This window comes from Pogona vitticeps, chromosome 1 (genome assembly GCF_051106095.1).
Source record: "Pogona vitticeps strain Pit_001003342236 chromosome 1, PviZW2.1, whole genome shotgun sequence".
NCBI lineage: Eukaryota > Metazoa > Chordata > Lepidosauria > Squamata > Agamidae > Pogona > Pogona vitticeps.
In genome coordinates this window covers 118,752,078-118,773,484 of record NC_135783.1, presented here as the reverse complement: position 1 = coordinate 118,773,484, position 21,407 = coordinate 118,752,078, and positions in this window count along the sequence as shown.

Below are 21,407 nucleotides of genomic sequence, written 5' to 3'. Positions count from 1 at the left end.
GATATTCCACTCTGTTATAATTCAATAATTTGTTTGTCCATAAGGTCAAACATCATCCCATCTATATTTTTAATTGGATACTGGACTATCAACATACTGTAGGTCCTTCCAGAGAGTTGGGCAGTCTGTTTGTACCAACTCTAAAATTGAAGTTGAATCCAGTGATGAATACAATGATTTAAACTCTTGATTGATCAACTCTTGACTAGACCCTTTAAGGTCCGATGACCGATCCAAACTCGCAGGTGGTGCTGTTTCATCTTGTTCATCTTGTTCTAACAGATGAAAATTGTCCTTCTTAAAGCACTGGGTAATTTTGTTTTGCTTTTTCTTTGAAGGAAGGTCATTATGTAGACTTGGCACAATCCTGAGGTCTCTGTATGTTTTCCTGGTAAACACCATTATTCAGCATGAAAATATCTTTCCTCCTTCTTCCATTTGTTCCCAAAACTTGGACAAGCAGCAACTCCCTGCTGATAATGTAGCATATAACTGACTATGTGGCAGCTTCCTGTTCTAATCAGCGGGGTTCTCATATAATAATAAATTCTGCGAGATAATAAACAACAGCACTCCAAGTAGCAAACACAGGATCTGTAAACTTGAAACATGGTTAGAAAAGCAAGACTGGATACTGTAAAAACATTAACCTGGCTAAAACAATTCCATATTTAAGTCTGGCTCTATGTAAAAACTGTATGAAACTATGATTACAAACTGTAAACTATAAACTATTAAGTATGAACTATAAACACTATGCAAGGGAATACAAAATGGAGTAATAAAATGAGCGAGACAAAGAAAAATGCAGCTGCCTCCACCTACCTCTGCTCTCCCCCAACTCACCTCAGGAGATTCAGGAGGAGTCAGAAGGTGCCAGTGGATACTGCCCAGCTGCCTTTACTAACCATCCTTGAGAGAAGCCAGGTGGAATTTTGAACCACCTCAATTGCATGTGAACCAGGGCTCTCCCCTTTCCCAAGTGGACTTAACTAGAGGATGGGTGGTAGATACTGTGCCCAAGAGGTTAATGCTGGAAACTGAGTGCCTCAGTGAACTACCAACCCTGGAAGGTTGGTCCAAGTGTGGCCTCAGTGCATCTCCCTCCCAAGCACTGTAATTGCGCAATCCACAGCGCTAGGAGGTCAGATGACCTATACATTACCTGTGACTGCGAGAGAACTCACCAAAACCTGTTCTACCCACACTACCCACCACAGCATAAGGACTAGCTATGCTAAATCCCATGCCCGCCATTCAACCTCCAAAGCTCCAGAAACAGGCCCCCTGGATGTCCTTAAGAAATAAATCCAAGCTTATGTCTGAGAGGTGCACTCCATCATGTCAAAAGAGCTCAGGTCTATCAGCACGGATCTCCCAGTGACCAATCACCGATTCAAGGCCATTACATATAGCTCTGCATACTTCCCTGTTAGCATTCCTCCGCTCAGTGTTAACCCGTTGATCACGGCATTCCGCCCTCCACACAAGCCGCAGGATCAGTGTGGACCATATAATGCTCATAGCAGGGTACGTTGCCCTCAGTCATCTGAGCTCATGTATCACATTCAATATCAAAGCCTTTCTGCCATGCCTATCCAAATCATTACCAACCAAGTGTATTAACAACATGTCTGGGGGTTACAAGCCAAATGTAAAATTGGCCCCGTTGCATTCCTCTAAGTCCTTTCCATTCGATCTGGGCTGTAGCTCTGAGGCCCAGATTGCTCCCCCAGGCTGACTTGGCCACATAGCATGCTTCCCAAAACACTTAACTGTGGTGGATCATCATGATGTGCAGCACCTCTGCCATTACTACTGGACTTGCAATGACAGAAAAGAAACCGGCGCCTGCCTAGACATGAGGGAATGTTTTGATATCTCTGCAGTAATCAGTCAATGACCACTGCTCCAGCCGTTTAACATCCTCCGGAGGGTAGCCTAAGGTGGCTGCAGTTGAGGCCGCACCAATTCCAAAAGAAGGTGTACCAAATCTTAAGCCCTGAATTCCCACCTTATGTAGTGCTATGTCTGTCATCTTCCAAAACTGATACTTCATTAAAAGGAAACCATACTTGTGCACAAAGAAGTAACCCAGAACCTGCCCCTTAACTTGCAAATAGGTACCTACCACCATTACTGGACATAACTCTTTTATAGCACAAGGTGCTAAAATAAGATCGGTGCCTCAACTGCGCTGGTCTCCTATGGATTGGTGAATGTGAACCCGAACCGTATTGCCCTCTAACATAACATCCTGGCCTTGCAATGCTACTTTTGTCACATCACCTTTTCCCATAGCTACCACTTCACTAATTCTTAACATGGCAAAAAAGTTGGTGACGCTGCCGCCCTAAAAAACACTGCTTTGTAGTTATCCCTACAAATAGTAATCCATTGTTGGCAGTTTTTCCCCCTTGTATCCTTAACCTGACCCCTTTCTTTACTCCAGCCTTCAATCATCTAATGCAAAAATCAGAGGTATAATCCTGATTCCCCTGGACTCTATCATGAAAAGCCAGTGCTGACATCTTGCCCTGTATGGATCCTGGCGCCAATCCTTTCCTATGTAAATAAACTATAAACTGCTGCAGGTGTTCCACTGGGGCACACCATATCAGCCCCAAACCTATGAGGCTGCCCATTTGGTTCCGCGTTGACTTCAAAGTTCTGATGCTTACGTTTAAAGCCCTAAACGGTTTAGGGCCTCTATACTTGGCGGAACGTTTACTCCCACTCAGTTCTACCTGTGTCACTTGAGTGAGTCAGGAGGTGAGGCTGAGGAGCCTGATGCCGAGGGAGGCCCGGAAGGAAAAAAACAAGAAATCAGGCCTTCTCAGCGGTGGCTCCTCGCCTCTGGAACAACTTACCTCCGGAGATTCGCGCAGCTCCCTCGCTGGGCATTTTTAAAAATCAACTGAAAACATGGATGTTTAGGCAGGCCTTCCCCCCCCCCCCAGTTAATTCCTAACTCTCTTCCCCTCCTTTTTTAATATGATTTTTTGTTTTTGCCATCTTGTAGAAATTTTCCCAATTGTGCAAACTATTTTTTCTTTTATATATGTATCTGTTTTATATTTGTGTTGTAAGCCGCCTAGAGTGGTCGCAATGACCAGATAGGCGGGGTATAAATGAAATAAATAAATAAATTAGAAGGTATTATGAAGTGTTTGTTTAGTGAATGAGTTTCATTGAAAAATGTAATTTATAATGTGTTTTATAACATGACTTTTTAAGAATTTAAAGCATTGTTGACTCCAATCACCACATCATGATTCATACAATTTCTTTGCCATCAAAACATAAATGTTCTAAGCTTTCTACTGCTGTCTGCCATTCAAGTAAGAATTAAGCAACAACTCAAAGTCAAGAGAAGATAGGAGGCATACTCACATCCTTGATGATAATTACTGCCTAAACCTCCATCCCATTTAAGAGAACGTAAAGCTTTTATTTATTTATTTATTTATTTACAATATTTTTAGCCGCACCATTGCCAGTGGCTTCTGATCTGTTGTGGTGAATTTCTGCTTAGAATCAGGGCTCTGAGGTTATTTCCCAAACTCAGCTCAGCTCAGATGATGCAAGGAACATGTTCTCATATACTAGTAAGTACTAAGGTTGCTATCATCCCAAAATGGGAATGCCCTCAGGCAACCTCTCTGCAGGATTGGAACCATTATTCTATATATATTGTTGCCATGGAGAAAACTTCTAGATTGTGCTAAGGACTCTTGCAGATTATTACATAACATGGCATTTTCTCTTAATCTATAAGCAAATGCTCCACAAAATTAGAAGGGTAAGGAAATGGTTAACAGAATATCCAACAGCCCTCCCCAACCCAAAACAAAAAACTAAAAACCTTACAAGTGATTTTGTTGTTGTTTAGCCATTAAGTCATGTAAATGCAGAACCGGCTAGTTGAACTCAAGCTCCACTGAGATAAATGTTCAGCTTCTTAAGTGTGTTTTCCATCAAGACTTTTGTAATAACTGTGGGTCCTGATGATGGCAATTTTAATTGTATTTTAATTGTATTTTAATTGTATTTTAATCATTTTATTGTATTGAATTTTAATTATTATAAGCCGCCCAGAGACCTCTGGGTAGAGTGGGCAGCATATAAATTAAATAAATAAATAAATAAATAAATAAATAAATAAATAAATAAATAAATAAATAAATAAATAAATAAATAAATAAATAAATAAATAAATAAGTGAACTCTCAGTTATTTTCTAACCCTATATGAATTTGAATATATTTGACTTTTAGTTGAATTTACCTCTCATGTAGTTCCTATACCGACTGAAAAATCTAGTGTTCTCCTTGCCTGTAAAATAGGGCCAACATACAACCAGAGAATGCACCTTTTGGCCTCAGCATTGTCTATGTATGAAAAGCAGCATACAAGATGTTTGTCTTCAATATGTTACATTGGTTGGAACGAAAAAGTATTCCAATGGCAAATAGCCATATAAATAGATGTTGTGTTATGAGCCTTCAAGTAGGAAATGACTTCTAACAGGGCTTTCAAGATAGTGAGATATTTAAGGTGTGGTTTTACTAGTTCCATACTGCAGTGAGTTTCCATGGTTGAGTGAGGATTAGAACCCAGTCCATTACTCTATCCACTTTACCACTCCGGATATAGGTCATATTTAAAAAAAAAAACCTGTACACACCAAGTGGATAACATTTTGGGACATTACTCCTCATTTGACAAAGGCATAGAATGTCTGTTTTGTATGTCCATTTCTGTGTGAATGCTACAACAAAATGAGAGTCTTGGGGCCAAAAAATTAACACCCTCTTACATGAGTTTTAATAACTAGACAGCCGTAAAGGCAAGCAGAGAATGATTTACAGGAAAATAAGAGCCAATCAGAGTGCAGACTAAACCATTATTTCTGTATTTTAGAATCAGGAAGGCTATATAAGTCTGATTTCAGAGATAAATGCAGTAGCTAAGCAACCTGGTTAAGGAGATTTGGCTGAGGTGTGTGTGAGGTGCCAAAGATTAAAAGGAATTCAAAGAGAAAGTCTAGAGAAATACAATAGGATGCTGCAAAGTGTTTCATATTAAGACTTTTCCCAATCACTCTCCAGCTAATAAAGCTATTGCTACATTGTTTCAGAGAAAAATCTGGTACCGTTCCTAGAAACACATTAAAGGGTATGTGTGGGAGGAATGAATGGATGTGTGGGTGGCTCTTTATGTTCTTTTGGGCCGGAGGTGGGAAAATAATTTTGCCAGGCACCGTGTAACACCCAATCCCAAACCACAGACATTCCCAGTACTCTACTCATGAGAATGAGGTTTTTCATTGAAGTCTTCAAATGCACAAGTACTGTCATGGATCTGGACAAGGTCTGAACTGGAGTCCTTCCAAAAGGACACATAGCAGTTTGGGCACAGACCAGGTCAAAGAAAAGAGCTGTTCTGGCAACAACTGCTGATACAGCCCAGAGACCTCCCTCAATCCTTCACCAACAGAGGTATGGAGGAGAGATCCTGGTTTTCATGTGGGATGTGTGTGTGTGTGTGTGTAAATTTATTCCTTACCAAGCCTTTATGAATAGATGGTGGAGCTCATCTCCCCATCCTTCATCCCCCTAAGCTGAACGGAGTCCTACTTAACAACAAGTAAGAGGAATTGTGTTGCTGTATTAGTTGCCTTCCCTGGAGGTGGGAAGTAAGATAAACAAAAGGACAATCTAGAAACAATCTAAGGGGCTTGCTTTCCCCTTCCTTACCTGGGGAATACTTAGGTACATGGACCAAGCAGAAGATGAAGGACAGGCTGGTCTGCTTCCAAGAAGGAACTAAACCTTATCACATCACAAATGAAAGAGTGTAAATCATTAAAAAAAAAGTTATTGCCTGACAGAAAAATCACAGGGATTCTTAGGTACGAACTTGAAAATCAATAAATGGCACCAGGGAACACATGTAAGCATTATTAGATAATCAGCACAGTAGAACAGAATCACAAGTCCTGACACAGTTAGCTTTTACAACCTTTATTCTACTCAAAACATCTTGATGTTTCTCACCTCCCACTGTCCTAGGATCAGCTCTCCCAGATGGCCAGAAAGACAGAAGATGTTCTTGCTGGTAATTTAAAAATCCTTTTACCGGTGTTATTGGCTGCTACCTGCGAGTCATAGCATCCCCGTGGATATTACTTATTTTGGTGTTAACCTTTTCAAACATTCCATCTGTGCATCTTGTGAGCTTCTAAAATGTACACTAGGACTTCTGATGTATATCACAGAACCATAGAACAGAGACAATAGTAGGGGCCTGTAAGTCCAACCCCCTGCTCAATGCAGGAATGCAAATCAAAGGATATCTGCCAGGTGGTTGTCTAAGTTTCTTTTGAATGCCTCCAGTGTCAGAGCACTCATGACCTCTCAAGGTAATTGGTTCGACTGTCTTACTGATCTAACAGTCAGGAAGTTTTTCCTGATATTCAGCCAAAATCTGGCTTCCTATAACTTGAGCCCATTGTTGCATGTCCTACTGCTGCCTAATGACACTGATGAACACATGATAAGGGGTGAAGTTATCAATCTCCTTCTTTGGCACTGGTTCAGTAACTTCCCCAGAAGTTATTGATAATTTTCAACCCATTTACCTGTTGTTTAATTGCATGTAATCATCTTTACTTTCAAATTATAAGCCCATAAATACAAGATATAAGGTGGGAGTGGAGGGAGGTTCTGTTTCACCCTACTTTACTGGCCCTGCCCTCTTTGTTCTGCTTCGTGGTTCACTTCAGAAATGCAGAAATAGCCCAGATATGGTCTATATTTACACTTGTGGACATCCCTAGTATTTATATATGTGTTTATATATTGACACAACCTCTTGTTTATAGATGTGGAAACCATGGATATCCTCAGGCTTCAGATCTCTCTCTCTCTCTCTCTCTCTCTCTCTCTCTCTCTCTCTATCTATCTATCTATCTATCTATCTATCTATCTATCTATCTATCTATCTATCTATGATGTCATGTTGAACACCACCCTGAATACACACCTGTTGCAGTTCCACATAGACATGAAAAATCACACACATCAAAAACAATGAGGAACAATTCACTTTCAGAAAAGTAGAATCCCCTGCTAGCAAAGGAATAAAATATGAATTAGGAGGGAAAAGTCCTAGCTGATATGCATTGAGCTGTACATTGTACAGTCAATGGAAAATGCTATGAAATTAACTCTGCCAATTCCAGAGCCATTATTGTCATATTTGTAATATTTTGCAATTTAGTTGCAAAGATGTAACAATAAGTTGTTGGTTAATACAGCAATGCACTCTTCTTTAATTAGGAAGAAGAAGAAGAAGAAGAAGAAGAAGAAGAAGAAGAAGAAGAAGAAGAAGAAGAAGAAGAAGAAGAAGAAGAAGAAGAAGAAGAAGCAAAACTGATCATTGGAGTGACTTCTTTTTTGTCTCTTTTTTCTTTTCTCTTTTTTCCACAGAGTAATTATCTGTGATCAAGTGAGATAATGTAGTGGTATAAGATGATTTTCTATATTAAAGTAGAGCATGTATGCTCTCCCTGTTGAAGTGAGCTAACTTAGGTTTCAAATTTATATTGCTTCTGAGGATGATACCTTTTGAGCTAATAATGCAAAATCCACAATCTGCTTGATGATCTTTACAACCATTCTGTATTTCACACCAATCAAACTGAATTAGTGATAAATAAAGCAAATTAAATTGTGCTGAAAACTGGCAACCTTTTATTACCATTTTCAGATGAATATTCCATTCATATGGAATTCCATTTCAGATGAATATTCCATTCCAACCTTTTATTACCATTTTCAGATGAATATTCCATTCATATTTGTGAAAATTTTGGTGAAAACTTCTGATACACTTTATGAAGTTTCCTTAAGGAAGGTGGTTTCGTTATGTTAGAGAGTCGATACTTGAACATCTCCCTAAGTGCCCTACAAAACTTTACAGACGTCTAGGGAAAAATCAGAAACCTGTGCTCATCACAGCCAACATTTATCCCAGGAAAAAGGGTTCACTCCAGAATAAAATCAAACAATCATTTTCAATCATAGCAACATTCATCTTGGTATCAATGAACATCAACTTGTCTACAAGCTTTATTTACATTGGTTCTATGTTCTATATTCATAATAATACATCAAAGTTGTGGAAAACATCCAGAAGTCTTACAGGCGTGAACAACAGTAGACACAAATTATATAGATGAAAACTAAACTTAAGTTGCATACAGATACTTAAGTAAGAACTCAATCCAAAATACAGGAGCATAAAAGATACAATAAAAAACTAAACATAATGTTTTAATTATATTCTGAAAAAGCAGTAGCTTATAATCTAAAAAGGCACAATCGAACAACCACATCAATCTAAAACACATCATTTAAAAGCCAAAAAAGCATTATAACTTTAAGTAATCTTTAGCTTTTAAGCATATTAAAAGGATGACAAAAAGAAAATTATTCCAAGTGCTCACCGAGCCGAGCCAGTTTGAATCTAAGGAGGGAAACCATGCTGTCCTGTCTGCTGTTACTGTTGCTACTGCAGGATGATGCCTGACACTCCCTAGTATTAGTATTGTTGGTATCCAGTGTGTGTGTCATGGTGTTGTGTGATTATAAATATAGGTATCGCATGTGTCTCTTGTGTGTGTGTGTTTAGTCGTTTAGTCGTGTCCGACTCTTCGTGACCCCATGGACCACAGCACGCCTTGCCTCCCTATATTTATAATTCTTTCAGATGTTTACATTTCCCTTCAGGTGTAAACAACTGACTTTTGCTGGACCTGTAAGTAAGAGGGACTAGATCCACAGTTAGAAAATTTATAATATAAATTGTTAGTACTTTTTATCATTCCTATAAAATACATTTCTTATAAATCAGAATTTGGTAAGCTACCACCAAGAATATTAGCATAGCTATTTTGACTAACAGGTATTAAACCAGTGGGTTACACTGAATATAAATTATTGGATCTAGCAAAATAAGGTAGAGCAAGTCACAGGCTTTGCAAATGCTACCTGCATGGTCAGGTTTACACATTGCAACATTCTACACATTACAAACCAATAATCTCACTACCTTTTCAATTGTCTTTGTTTACTTTTTTTATCATTTGTAAACACGTCCAGGTGTCAGGCATGAAAGAGATTCTTTTGCAAGGCAATGTTTCCTTGCTTCCAGACTCAGGTGGAGAGCTGGCTGTTGCTTTTGCATTGACTTTTTAATAAAGTACTGTTCAAACCTAATTCTTAAAATACAGTGTAATTCCTACCCCTTTCAAAGTGAGATATCACCTCACAAGATTAGACCATATGTTACTCCACAAACTGGTACCATATGGGAGGATTTTAACCATTCTTCTCCAGGAAGGATGTTGAGAACACAACCATTTTTGACTCTTAGAAACATGTACATGGATGATACACACATTAAATGTAACAGATAGCAACCTTTCCTACATTACCTACATTACCATTGGTTTGTAATGCGTAAAGATAGGGAACAATAAGAATAATTCTTCTGAAATTTTCTTTAATGAACAAATGTGAAGCATAAGTATAATTGTTAGAAGAATTTTAATGAATAAGAAATCTTGATACATTTCTCCTTGCATTCTTCTTCTATTGCATTCTAATCCACCTGTTGTCTTATTACCTTCTTGTTTCACTATTATAAATGAGTAATTGTTGTGACTATAGCAACATACAGAATAAACCTATTGGACAATGTCCTTGGGTTTAGAAAGAAAATTTTGACAGCTGGGAATTGTTGGATAAATCTGCACTTTTGAATAGCAACTACATAGACCAAATTGCATTGAGATTAGCTCATTGTTGTTGCTGCTGTTTTAATAAACTGTTAATTGATCCTCTTCATTAACGTCAATGCAATCTTCTTATTGCATAACTGAAACATATCCATTGTAGTTCCACCAGAATTTTGACAGAGTGAAAAGAGAGCAGGAAACTGTAGACAGAAAAGAGGTAATTTTGAGCACTAAGCAGTCTGAGGAAGTGGACTTGTTCATAAAGCTCACGTTAAAATATAGCAGTTAGTTTTTAAGATGCCGTAGTGTTTTTCTCTTCTTAGTTCTGTTTATTTTCCTTTTGTTTTGCATGATATATTTGAGCAGTAACACAGCCATTGTGCCTGACAGACCATCATTTATGACAAGAGGTAGATCCTGCCATCTTATGCAGGCTAACCCAGAGCTTAGACTTTCTAAAGCTAGAGGAAGATATTTGTGTATCTGCAGACATCTAGCAAGTCATTGGCTTGCTTGTGTTTTAGACGCTGTTTGTGTGGTTTGTTTTGCTTTTCAGAAACTAAAATGGTTTGTTTCCATTTCAAGAACTAGGTACAGCACAATGTTTAAAAACTCCACCAGTTCAATAAGCCTCCACGAAGTGTGCACATCAAAAAACTAAGGTTGATGTCATGTTAGATGTGCTCCATGATCAGTAATGAATGATGTGCAGTGTCATAAATTGTATTCATTTGTAACTTAACTTGTAAGCTTGTAAAACTTCTTTGTCTCCAGGCCCATATCCATTTGGGCAGCATGGAGGTCCTCAGACCAGCAAGATATCTTACAATTTCTTAGTCCTGTATTTCTTAATGTGCAATGTCAGAATTGACTTGACAGCTCACATTTTGAGGGTTGATCCATGCCTATTTGTTGCTGACTGGAGATGGTGATAAGAGTTATAGCCCAACACACCTGGAGGGCATGAAAATGGAAAACTATGTTGCATAGGATTGCTGCTCAATGTTCTTTTTTTTTTTAATGATTCTAATGAAACTGTGTTTGGACATTGCACTTTCTTTACCATCTTTATTGAATATTTTGGCATTTCCACCAATGAACTTTGTTACTGAAGAAAAATGGATGTAGGAAGTGTAAGGGTGTTGCTCAGCTTAATTATTTCTATGTATAAATAATTCCTCTCTTATAAGTTTAAAGGCAGATGTGATTTATGTGAGCACACTTCCGGGAGGAAAATGCACGAAATGGCTGCCATCAGTGCCTACAAGCTTCTAACCCAATGTTAAGAATTCTGCACTACTAATGATGTGTACGTGGTAAATTCCCTTCTCATCCTAGAATGACCTCGCACTATCTCTTCTTTTCTTGGTAGGTTAAGTACCAGGCGACTTAAACAACAAAAAGTGTCACTTAAGTTGGCCGGAATGTAACTAAATGTGCGCTGCCCACATGTAAAAAACCAACCAGGGGGCAAGATAACATGAGCCCAATTATATGATATGTTCACTGCTTGGATGCAGTTCCATGTGGCTTTTGGCATTTGAATACATTTGCTAGAAGAACACAAATGAGGCCTGACCAGTGCAGAATAGAGGGGAACTAGCGCCTCACGGAATTTGAAGACTATATGTCTGTGGGAAGCTATCGTCAGAATAACTGTAGCATTGATTCCAGTCTCACATCCATAAGGACAGCTTCCAAAACTGAATACTAGAATGTGAAAGGCAAGCCTTCTCTCTTGTTGGAACATAGTGCAGTTGGGATATTTGGAGAAGAATATCTGATTTCTGGTCATTTGAAGTTATGAGTTGAAGTCTGTATTGACATAAAACATGTCATCATTAATATCTTAGAATTGTAGAGCTGTATGGGTTTATTGTCCATGACTGCCCATAATAGCAATCAGACAGACCCGATCTATATGTTTATGTCAGGTCACATCTGAATGGCATGAGCTGAGGAAATCATTAGCCATCTCTGCAAACAAAAAAAAACAATGGAGACTGAAGGCAGCAGAGCACCTACTGGAACAGAGGCATGGAACCTTGTACCAAGTAAACTGAATCAGACTCAAAGATAAGAAATTCCTCTGAATTTCAGTGCAGTATCAACAATCACAGCAAGTACAGGGAGAAAGAAAGAAAAAAAAAACCCTACAGGCATACTATGAATATTTCACTGTGCCAGGCTTCCCTGATGTAGCTAATGAACTAGGAATGAAAAATGTCAATCTACATTCTAAAGTTCTTGCATTGACTGAGAATAACTGAACCCTAACCAGAGAAAATGCAGATAGTGTTCTTTATCCAGGTGTGGTCCATTCAGTATCATGATAGCTCATTTTCTTATCAGCATATTTCCTATTTTCTTACATTTTGCTTCCAAGGTGATCTGTGCTTCCCTCCATTGCTTTCCTTTGAGATTTAGCAGCACCAGAAACCCAAATGCTAATACTGAAGGAGGAACAATGTGCCCATCGCTGGCCTAATTGGTCAGAAAATATTGTAAATGATTCCCCCTGCAACATTCCATAGCTAATATCTATATATATATTTTTAAAAAGGCAGAGAAAGAACATGTATAATTTTCTAAGCACTTTGGTTTGGTTGTTGTTGAAGTTTTTGTTTGTTTGTTTGTTTAAGTTTTTTTGTGTGGTGCGGGCATTATTATTTTCGTTCTTTCTTTTAGGGGCTCATGGAAAACTACCACCGCCTCACATTTCATAAAAGTTATGTAGGGAAAAGGTATGCATTGTTAAGATGATGAAACATCTGACAGTAGTCCTGTATCCCTGCACCAGCGAGAAGTGGGGTAAGAACCCATTTAGTTTTCCCTACTATCTAATTTATATAGTGATTCGTGCTTGGGGAATGCTCTGTAAAACCAATCCAATAATATACAGTATAGTAAAACTACATTATTAACAATTAAATCTCATGGGTTTTTTTTAAAATAACAAAATGCTAAAGAGAAGAGAATGATAAACTAAGGAAAAGCAATTAACATGAAACAGATATTGTACATTACAAAATGCAAAATGATTTTATACTATTGCATTGAAATAAAGCATGCATTCAAAATATGTTTTTTCTAATAAAGCTATCTCTGGGGAGTAGAGGAATGGTTAAGAAAATAAAACCTTTATCCATTCAGAGGGGATATTTTAGTCCCACAGAGGTAAGCTTTGTTGTAGAACTCACATAGAATTAAGCCTACAAGGTAGGTGTTTTATGACTCTTGTCACCCGAAGAATTAAGAAAATGCCCTTATATTTCAGAAACTGACATTCTTTAAAAATTACTTTAGCCACAGATTCTGTAATTGTTTGGTTTATAACACTAACAAATATTTCACATACAGTTGTGTTCAAAATTATTCAGCCCCCAATGCTGTAAAGGGGTTTAGGGACTATAGTGTACATTTGGAATTGTATTCAGAATGAAATCCTACAAGGACGTTTTAAAGAACCAAATGCAACTAAAATAACATCAATTGTTTATGTAATACAGTAGTAAATGTTTCTTTTGTGGTTTCTTCATTGCCACAATTATTCAACCCCTTAAAGACTACCACTCTGAAGAAGAGAGGTTCATTCAGGTGTTTTCGAACAGGTATTGAAAACACCTGTGGATGTCACCGAGCACCAATCAAGCATAATAAGCACCAATTAGGCAGCTTTAAAATGACTGTGATACTCAGCTCCTTCTAGACATTTACTGGTGTGGTTACAAACATGGTGAAGTCAAGAGAATGGTCCAGGAAGACAAGAGAAGAGGTGATTTGTCTTCACAGGAAGGGCAATGGCTATAAGAAGATTGCAAAGAAGTTAAACATACCAAGAGACACCATAGGAAGCATCATTCGCAAATTCAAGGCAAAGGGCACTGTTGAAATGCTACCTGGTCGTGGAAGAAAGAAGATGCTGACTTCGACTGCTGTGCGCTACCTGAAGCGTAGAGTGGTGAAAAGTCCCCATGTGACTGTTGAGGAACTGAAAAAAGATTTGTCAGATGTGGGTATAGAAGTTTCAGCTCAGACAATAAGGTGCACACTGCGTAATGAAGGTCTCCATGCCAGAACCCCCAGGCGCACCCCCTTGCTGTCTCCCAAGAATAAGAAGAGTCGACTGCAGTATGCCAAAAGTCATGTGGGCAAACCACAAAAGTTGTGGGATAGTGTTCTGTGGACTGATGAAACAAAATTAGAACTGTTTGGGCCCATGGATCAACGCTATGTTTGGAGGAGGAAGAACAAGGCATATGACGAAAAGAACACCTTGCCTACTGTGAAGCATGGCGGAGGGTCACTAATGCTTTGGGGCTGTTTTGCTTCTGCAGGTACAGGGAAGCTTCAGCGTGTGCAAGGTACCATGAATTCTCTTCAGTACCAGGAGATATCGGATGAAAATGTGATGCAGTCCGTCACACACCTGAGGCTTGGGAGACGTTGGATCTTTCAACAGGACAATGATCCCAAGCATACCTCCAAGTCCACTAGAGCATGGTTGCAGAGGAAAGGCTGGAACATTTTGGAGTGGCCATCGCAGTCACCAGACTTAAATCCGATTGAGAACCTCTGGTGGGACTTAAAGAAAGCAGTTGCAGTGCGCAAGCCTAAGAATTTGACTGAACTGGAGGCTTTTGCCTATGAAGAATGGGCGAAGATACCCGTAGATCGCTGCAAGACACTTGTGTCAAGCTATGCTTCACGTTTAAAAGCTGTTATAACTGTAAAAGGATGTTGTACTAAGTACTAAGATTGAATGTCACTTGGGGGTTGAATAAAAACTAATAATGATGTGAGCACAGAAAAGACATTTGTGGTTATTTCATTATAAACTTAAGGTTATATTTCTCTGACCTACGTGCCTCTTTCATGTAAATGTAAGCAAGATGACTGAATGATCAAAATCAATGTCAAAATGGCCAAAACATTCAATTTCAGTGGGGGCTGAATAATTTTGAACACAACTGTACCATGTAAATGGCCTCCCAGGGAATTTCCTCAAAATAGGACAGAGAATTCTGTTACATTCTTCTCATTCCTTCCACCATTTCCTTTTCTTTACTACCTTTTTTTAAGTATGTAATCATAATATTACCAACTTTAGCATGATTCTCAACTTCCACGCCTTCATTCTTTTTCATGCCCAGTGGTCCTCCAGTCCTTACGCATATATCCGGTATTGTAGGTAGCAATCTATGATACTCTGACAGGAACTGTTTTGTTGCCTCTGATTCTTTTGACATGCAGTCCCTGTGTGGAGATCTCAACTTGCCTGTCCAGGATGGAGCCACAGACAGAATTTGTAATCTCAGGATATTCAATCCCCCAAAGTCTTGAGGTTGATTGACCCTTGTATCTTGATTAAACCTCAGAGGCTATCTCTTCAGTACTTCCATGGGGGAGAATTCTGGTTCTAATTCCAGTCCTGACTCTACTTTTTTAGTTGATGAATTAAATCTTCTCCCAGTCCTAAAGACTGAATAGTCCAAGCTTTTAGCTTCATCAATTTCATATGCCAGGTTTAAATCACTAAATCATTAGTTTGTTTCAAGTTTGTTCCAAAAGTAATCCACCATCCCATCTAAAATATCAGTATAAGCAGTAGTTGTTAGTCTGTGGAACTCCTTGCACAGGATGTGGTGATGGCATCTGACCTATATGCCTTTAAAAGGGGATTGGACAGATTTCTGGAGGAAAAGTCCATCCCAGGTTACAAGCCATGAAGGGGATCTATAATCTCCAGGATTAAAAGAAAGGTACCTCCAAATGCCAGATGCAGGGGACGGGTATCAGGAAACAGGTACCTAGTTCTCTCGCATGTTCCCAGAGACATCTGGTGGGGCCACTGTGAGATACAGGAAGCTGGATTAGATGGGCCCTGATCCAGCAGGACACTTTTCTATGTTCGTATGTAGTTACTTCAAGTTTATCTATAATATTAGTATCAGAACAAGGGTGCAATTCAAGTTTTCCTTTTCCTTTGAGGTAGTTCAAACACTGTTGGGGAGGAATTAACCAACAACTTAATGCTCTGTCAAATACCATAATTAAATACTCAGTTCCCTTGGCTCACAGATGGGGCAAGTGGTTGTACTGAACCATTGCAGAGTTTTGAATTTCTGGATAGATTCGTCTAGCTGCCCAGCAGAAGTGTGGGTATTCACGGAGCAGAATTAGCTTCAAGTTCTCCAGAGTAATCCACCACTTTTTCTCATCAAGTGGTGCTTACTGTCTCAATAATCACTTGGAGAAATTAGTTGGTAGAAAAAAATGAAACGTTTCAGTACTTACAGTTCTGAACAGATCAAACAGCAAACTGATAAACATTATTGACTGACTGATTATGGAACATCTCCCAAAAGATGGAGACTGGAAAGTGGATGAGAATTATCTAATGTGATGTGAATTGTTTACTATGCTTATGCTATGCTCAGATTGTTTTTATTAATAATATGCATTGCAATAGAGATTTTTAAGTGACTGTATGCGCTTTATCTAATTGATTGCTTTGATAAAAAAAACCAAAAACCTTCTTCCCAAAGGGAAATAGATTTTCTTGTATCCTTTGAATCATTGACTTATGTTTTTTGCTGTTTAAACAGAAGTTCATACTTTTTAGAACCCTTTTTTATATAGAAGAAATACTATCTTCATATATGAACTAGAAAGTTTTGTATTAGAGGATTGTGATTTCTGCAATATACATTTATGTAGTTTTTATATATATTCTATATGTAGTTTATATATATATATATATATATATATATATATATATATATATATATATATATATATATATATATATATATATATATATGTATATATATATATATATATATATATATATATATATATGTGTGTAGTTTATATATATATATATATATATATATATATATATATATATATATATATATATATATATATATATATATATATATATATATATATATATATATATATATATATGTATATATATATATATATATATATATATATATATGTAGTTTATATATATATATATATATATATATATATATATATATATATATATATATATATATATATATATATATATATATATATATATATATATATATATATATATATATATATATATATATATATATATATATATATATATATATATATATATATAAAACAAGTGTATTTTACATTTTTGGCTCTTATTTACTAAACTGCTTGCTTGTTAAATAAATCTTTAAAAGAAGAAAAGGATTAATTTTTGAACTCTCAAGTCAAATATTGAACAATATCCAGAAATGAAGAATTAAATGAAAATAAACAAAGTAAATATCTTCTGAGACCACAATTAAATTCCTTGTCAGATGTGTAAAAGACACAAATCCATACGTTTCATAGGAGTCTGTAGATCAGGAACCCTATAGAAGACATACTGTTTTTCTCCCATGGAAATTGACACGTCCAGCAAGCTGGGTACTCATTTTATAGAGCACAAAATGATGGGAGGCTGAACAACCTTAAGCTGATTACCTGAATCCATTAGGACAGAACTCCGTGCATATGCAGAAGTTTGACCACATTGGTGCATGAACTGCTTTGTTCATGTTATAATATGATTGCCTTCACACAGAAGTTTTTCTATTGGATTATGTGGCATATCCAATGCAGAACTTTAAAAAATAATATATTGAGACTTTTCACTTAATATTATTTTTTTGTATAACAATATCTTTTCTGAAGGAATAGAAGGTGCTCTTTATCTCTCGCTCTTGCTCTCTCTCTTCTTCCTCCACATCCCCACCATTCTTTCTGCTGTTGCACCTGGTAGGATTAGATTGCTCAGGTCACCTGTGAAATAAACATCAAGAAGTGTGTACTGTCAATACACTTTAACAATGCATAAGAACAGCTTTGTCAGTGTCCAGTCCCCATGATTTTAAAAAATGTAATATCCAAAGTCATTCTAGGCAGTGCTAGATTTATGGGTCAGAAAGCACTCAGTAGCTCAGTGTAGTGAAGAAAGGGGGAAAAACCGATTTACTGCATCTTAGAACATTCCATGAGTGATGTGGGAGGGGAGGGAGGAATCTGGTTGTTCACATCACCATTTGCCAGCCGTGGTACTTTTTAGACTAGTCAGTCTGATAGCAAAAATAAAACCCTGTTAAAAATCTGCATCAAACCTGTGTTTGAGTATGCACATGAGTATGCACAGCTGTCAAGTCTATTCTGCAGAGTTTCAGTTTTCCCTGCCTATATGCCCAATCTGTCCTGCTTCTTTAAAATGTGTGTATTAAATTAAATACACAGAAAATGATGAATTTGTTTGGTTGCATTTCATTCAAAAAGCACACCAGTGTGTACACTTGTCAAATTGCCTGCATGTGTTCGTCCAGCAAATAAAAAACCTTTGTATAATGTGTTCTCAAAGGCTTTCATGGCCGGGATCCAACGGTTGTTGTGGGTTTTTTGGGCTGTTTGGCCAAAAAACCCAGAACATGGCCAAACAGCTCAAAAACCCCACAACAACCAACCCTTGTATACTTTTTTCAAAGAAGAAAATACCTTACAAATGTGCTCTTTTTAATGGGTGTATTTTTAGAAGCAAGCAAATGTGCATATTTCCAAACACTAAGTATGTCCGGTCTGTGTCCATTTCCAGCTGGTACAAAACCTGGACTGTCATAATCCAGCAGGTTTTGTACATCTCTACAAAATGCGGATGTCTGAACAGTTCTAGTTTATTTCTGCAGCTTTACCATTCCTGTTTTTTTTTAAAAATAAACATATATGGTTTTTAGACTAGATACTGTATGCAGGGGCTTAAAGAACATCTGATTACATCTGTAATTCTCAACCTAGCAATCGAAGAATTTATTCTGCCATCCAATATGTTTCCAAGATACTTACCTTATCGAAAAGACAAACTGAAGCTTCACTTCAATGATTTCTTATCCTACAAACATCTTATCATTGTGGTGTCTAAGAATACATCTTCATCATGTGAGCTTCCTGTGCTCCACATTTATTGCCTGAGAACAAAACCAGAAGTATAAGAAGAAGCAGAAGAAGCAGAAGAAGCAGAAATAGAAAATGCTATTTTGAGGAGAGTTTTGTAGATTTCCCCACTGTGTGAATTTCTTAATACAGCTTTGTATAACAGTATCTACAGTACTGTAGAATCCTCAGTTCAGTGCATAAGTCTCTGGAGAAATCCTAATGTTAGGTTAACTTTGGGAGCTGCTCAAATATAGCAATCGTGAATGACCCTTCTTCTATTACAACTCAAGAGACAGTACTTGATATAACTGGATCAAAAGCAGTGCGCCATAGGCAAGTCCATTAGTGGTTTCCAAGGAGAGGTGGGAAATGCTACTTTCAGCCCATGGGATTCTGGGAGTTGTAGTTTTTAAAAAGCTCATCATCATGGAAACTCAATCTGAACTCTTCACCTTGGTAATATTCCCCATCTCTGCCTTTGGCAGTTTTATGAACCCACCACAAAATGCATATCTCACAGTGGCTTTAGGCATGCTGCAGAAAGTGTGCTTTGCTCTCTCACTCCTGGAATAAAGAGATGGACACAGGTGATGGATTTAACTAGAGCCTCACTTTATTAATTCTTACTTTCGAACTCCCTCATCCTGCAGAGGGGCCTGAACATAGTGGAGATCCTGGGGCAGGCACCAGGGGTATCTCTTACCCCTTCCCTGTCCCCAAATGGGCAAGGACCAGGCCCCTGGCTGGCTACACAGAGCATTACTCAACCCCGGCAGAGAGAACATTAGTTATTTTTTGTCATCGTTGAGCTATAGAATATTGTTTTTTAGCTTTGGGCAGCATCAAAGACAGCAGACTGTTGGGAGACTGCCAGGTTTGAGTGTGATATTTATTTCCGTATCATACTTGGGATTGGTTCTTTAAATATGCAACATTTTCACTAGAAGAACCTTACTTTACCTATCCTGGGGTGGGTGAGAACTTCGTTTTAGTAAGTTCATTTTTAATCAGAGTTTATCAAGATTTGCAAAACTCACGGAATATGGGAGGAAGCCGAAGGCATGAATTTACAAAAGCATCTACAGGCGTTGTGGAATAATTGAAACCGAAAAATAATGGATGAAATGCAAGCCCCTTGCCCAGTGCACGGGAAGAATACAAGTATCACTTTTCAATTGTTGCTGCCAGATGCTTCAAAATTTTTTTTAATGCTGCTTGTCCAAAGCACTCAAAGAACTGCAGTGACAGAAATATCAAGCCTAGGGGAGGGCGGAGTAGTAAAAGAAAAACGGCATCATTTTCAGGACTGCTGGAAATATTTTCCTCCTCCGTCTTTCCCTCCTCTGGGCATTGGGTAAGGCAGGTCTGATCTGAAATAGCAAGTGCATCCCATTTATTGTTCCTTTCCCATGTAGGATTTTGGGAAACAACATATTATTGATTTCAAAGAACTGCATGACTTTGATCACTTCTCTCAACATTGATACAATATTACTTCATCTTGCTGGTGCCTACTACAAAATCAAACCCAACCACCAGGCACAATTAAATGAAATGTCTCGGCAGTTATATAATGTATTATATAATCTATGAGTGTCCAATTTATGTAAGACCTGAATTGTATTGATGGCTCTTCAGCAAACCACTCTTGCTCAAGGAAACAACTTAGATATCTAGTTTACACATATGCTGAAGCACCTCTGGTTTCCTTGGAATATCAGCTGTTCCTCTAGGTCTAATGTAGTGTGAAGTACTGAAGCATCTTTTGCTCAAGAGGTCAGTATTTCCTCTTTGAATCCTCATATATTAAAGTTTGCCAACAGATGTTACACAGGTGATGCTAGAATCACTTGGAACCACAGCACAGAATTGTTCTGAGCCCTAGAGTTCATTTGCTTGGGGAATTAGCATCCTTTTTTTTGTGAGTTCCTAATACACATGCAAAGTAATGTGGAATATGCCTAGTAATACTCAGCATCCTCTCCCTTGTAAAGAGCTTGTCTTGTTTATTGAAGGAGGGAGGGATGGGGGTAGATTCTGGAAGTGAGATATTTGCTCTGCTATTGATTCAATCATTTATTCATCTGTGAAATGCATCTGGGCACTCCTCAAGAAATATATTCTGTACATAACTCACAGGGGAAAAAAAAGGAAATCAGGTACTATATTAAACATACAAATGCCTTAATAGAAAACAAGAAGAATTGATAAGCAATGCCGCATAAAGCTTTCTTGCTAACAGAAACAGGATAACACAATTAGCAGCCCAGATTACAAGTCATGTTAAGTAAGCGAGAGCTCAAGATACATTTAAAATGTAAGTTTGTTTAAGAGGCCTGAGTTAATTAAAAAGTTTTTTAAAAATAAATAAATAAAAAGACCTTAAAGAAAAAGCCAGGCAATACTTAGGGAGAGGGGCTATTCCATAGCATACCTTGGTAGCAATATTATATACTGTGGTGCTCAAGTGAGGTTTCCTGGCTTCAGAAAAAAATGTTCATGGGAAGGGAATTGTATCTGCAGCAATTCTGCAGGTCATGCATAGCTGTTCTTGCTGGCATTATGTCAGAACTAGTGTTTGTAGACTCAGGTGAGACTACCTTGTGCTCCTGCC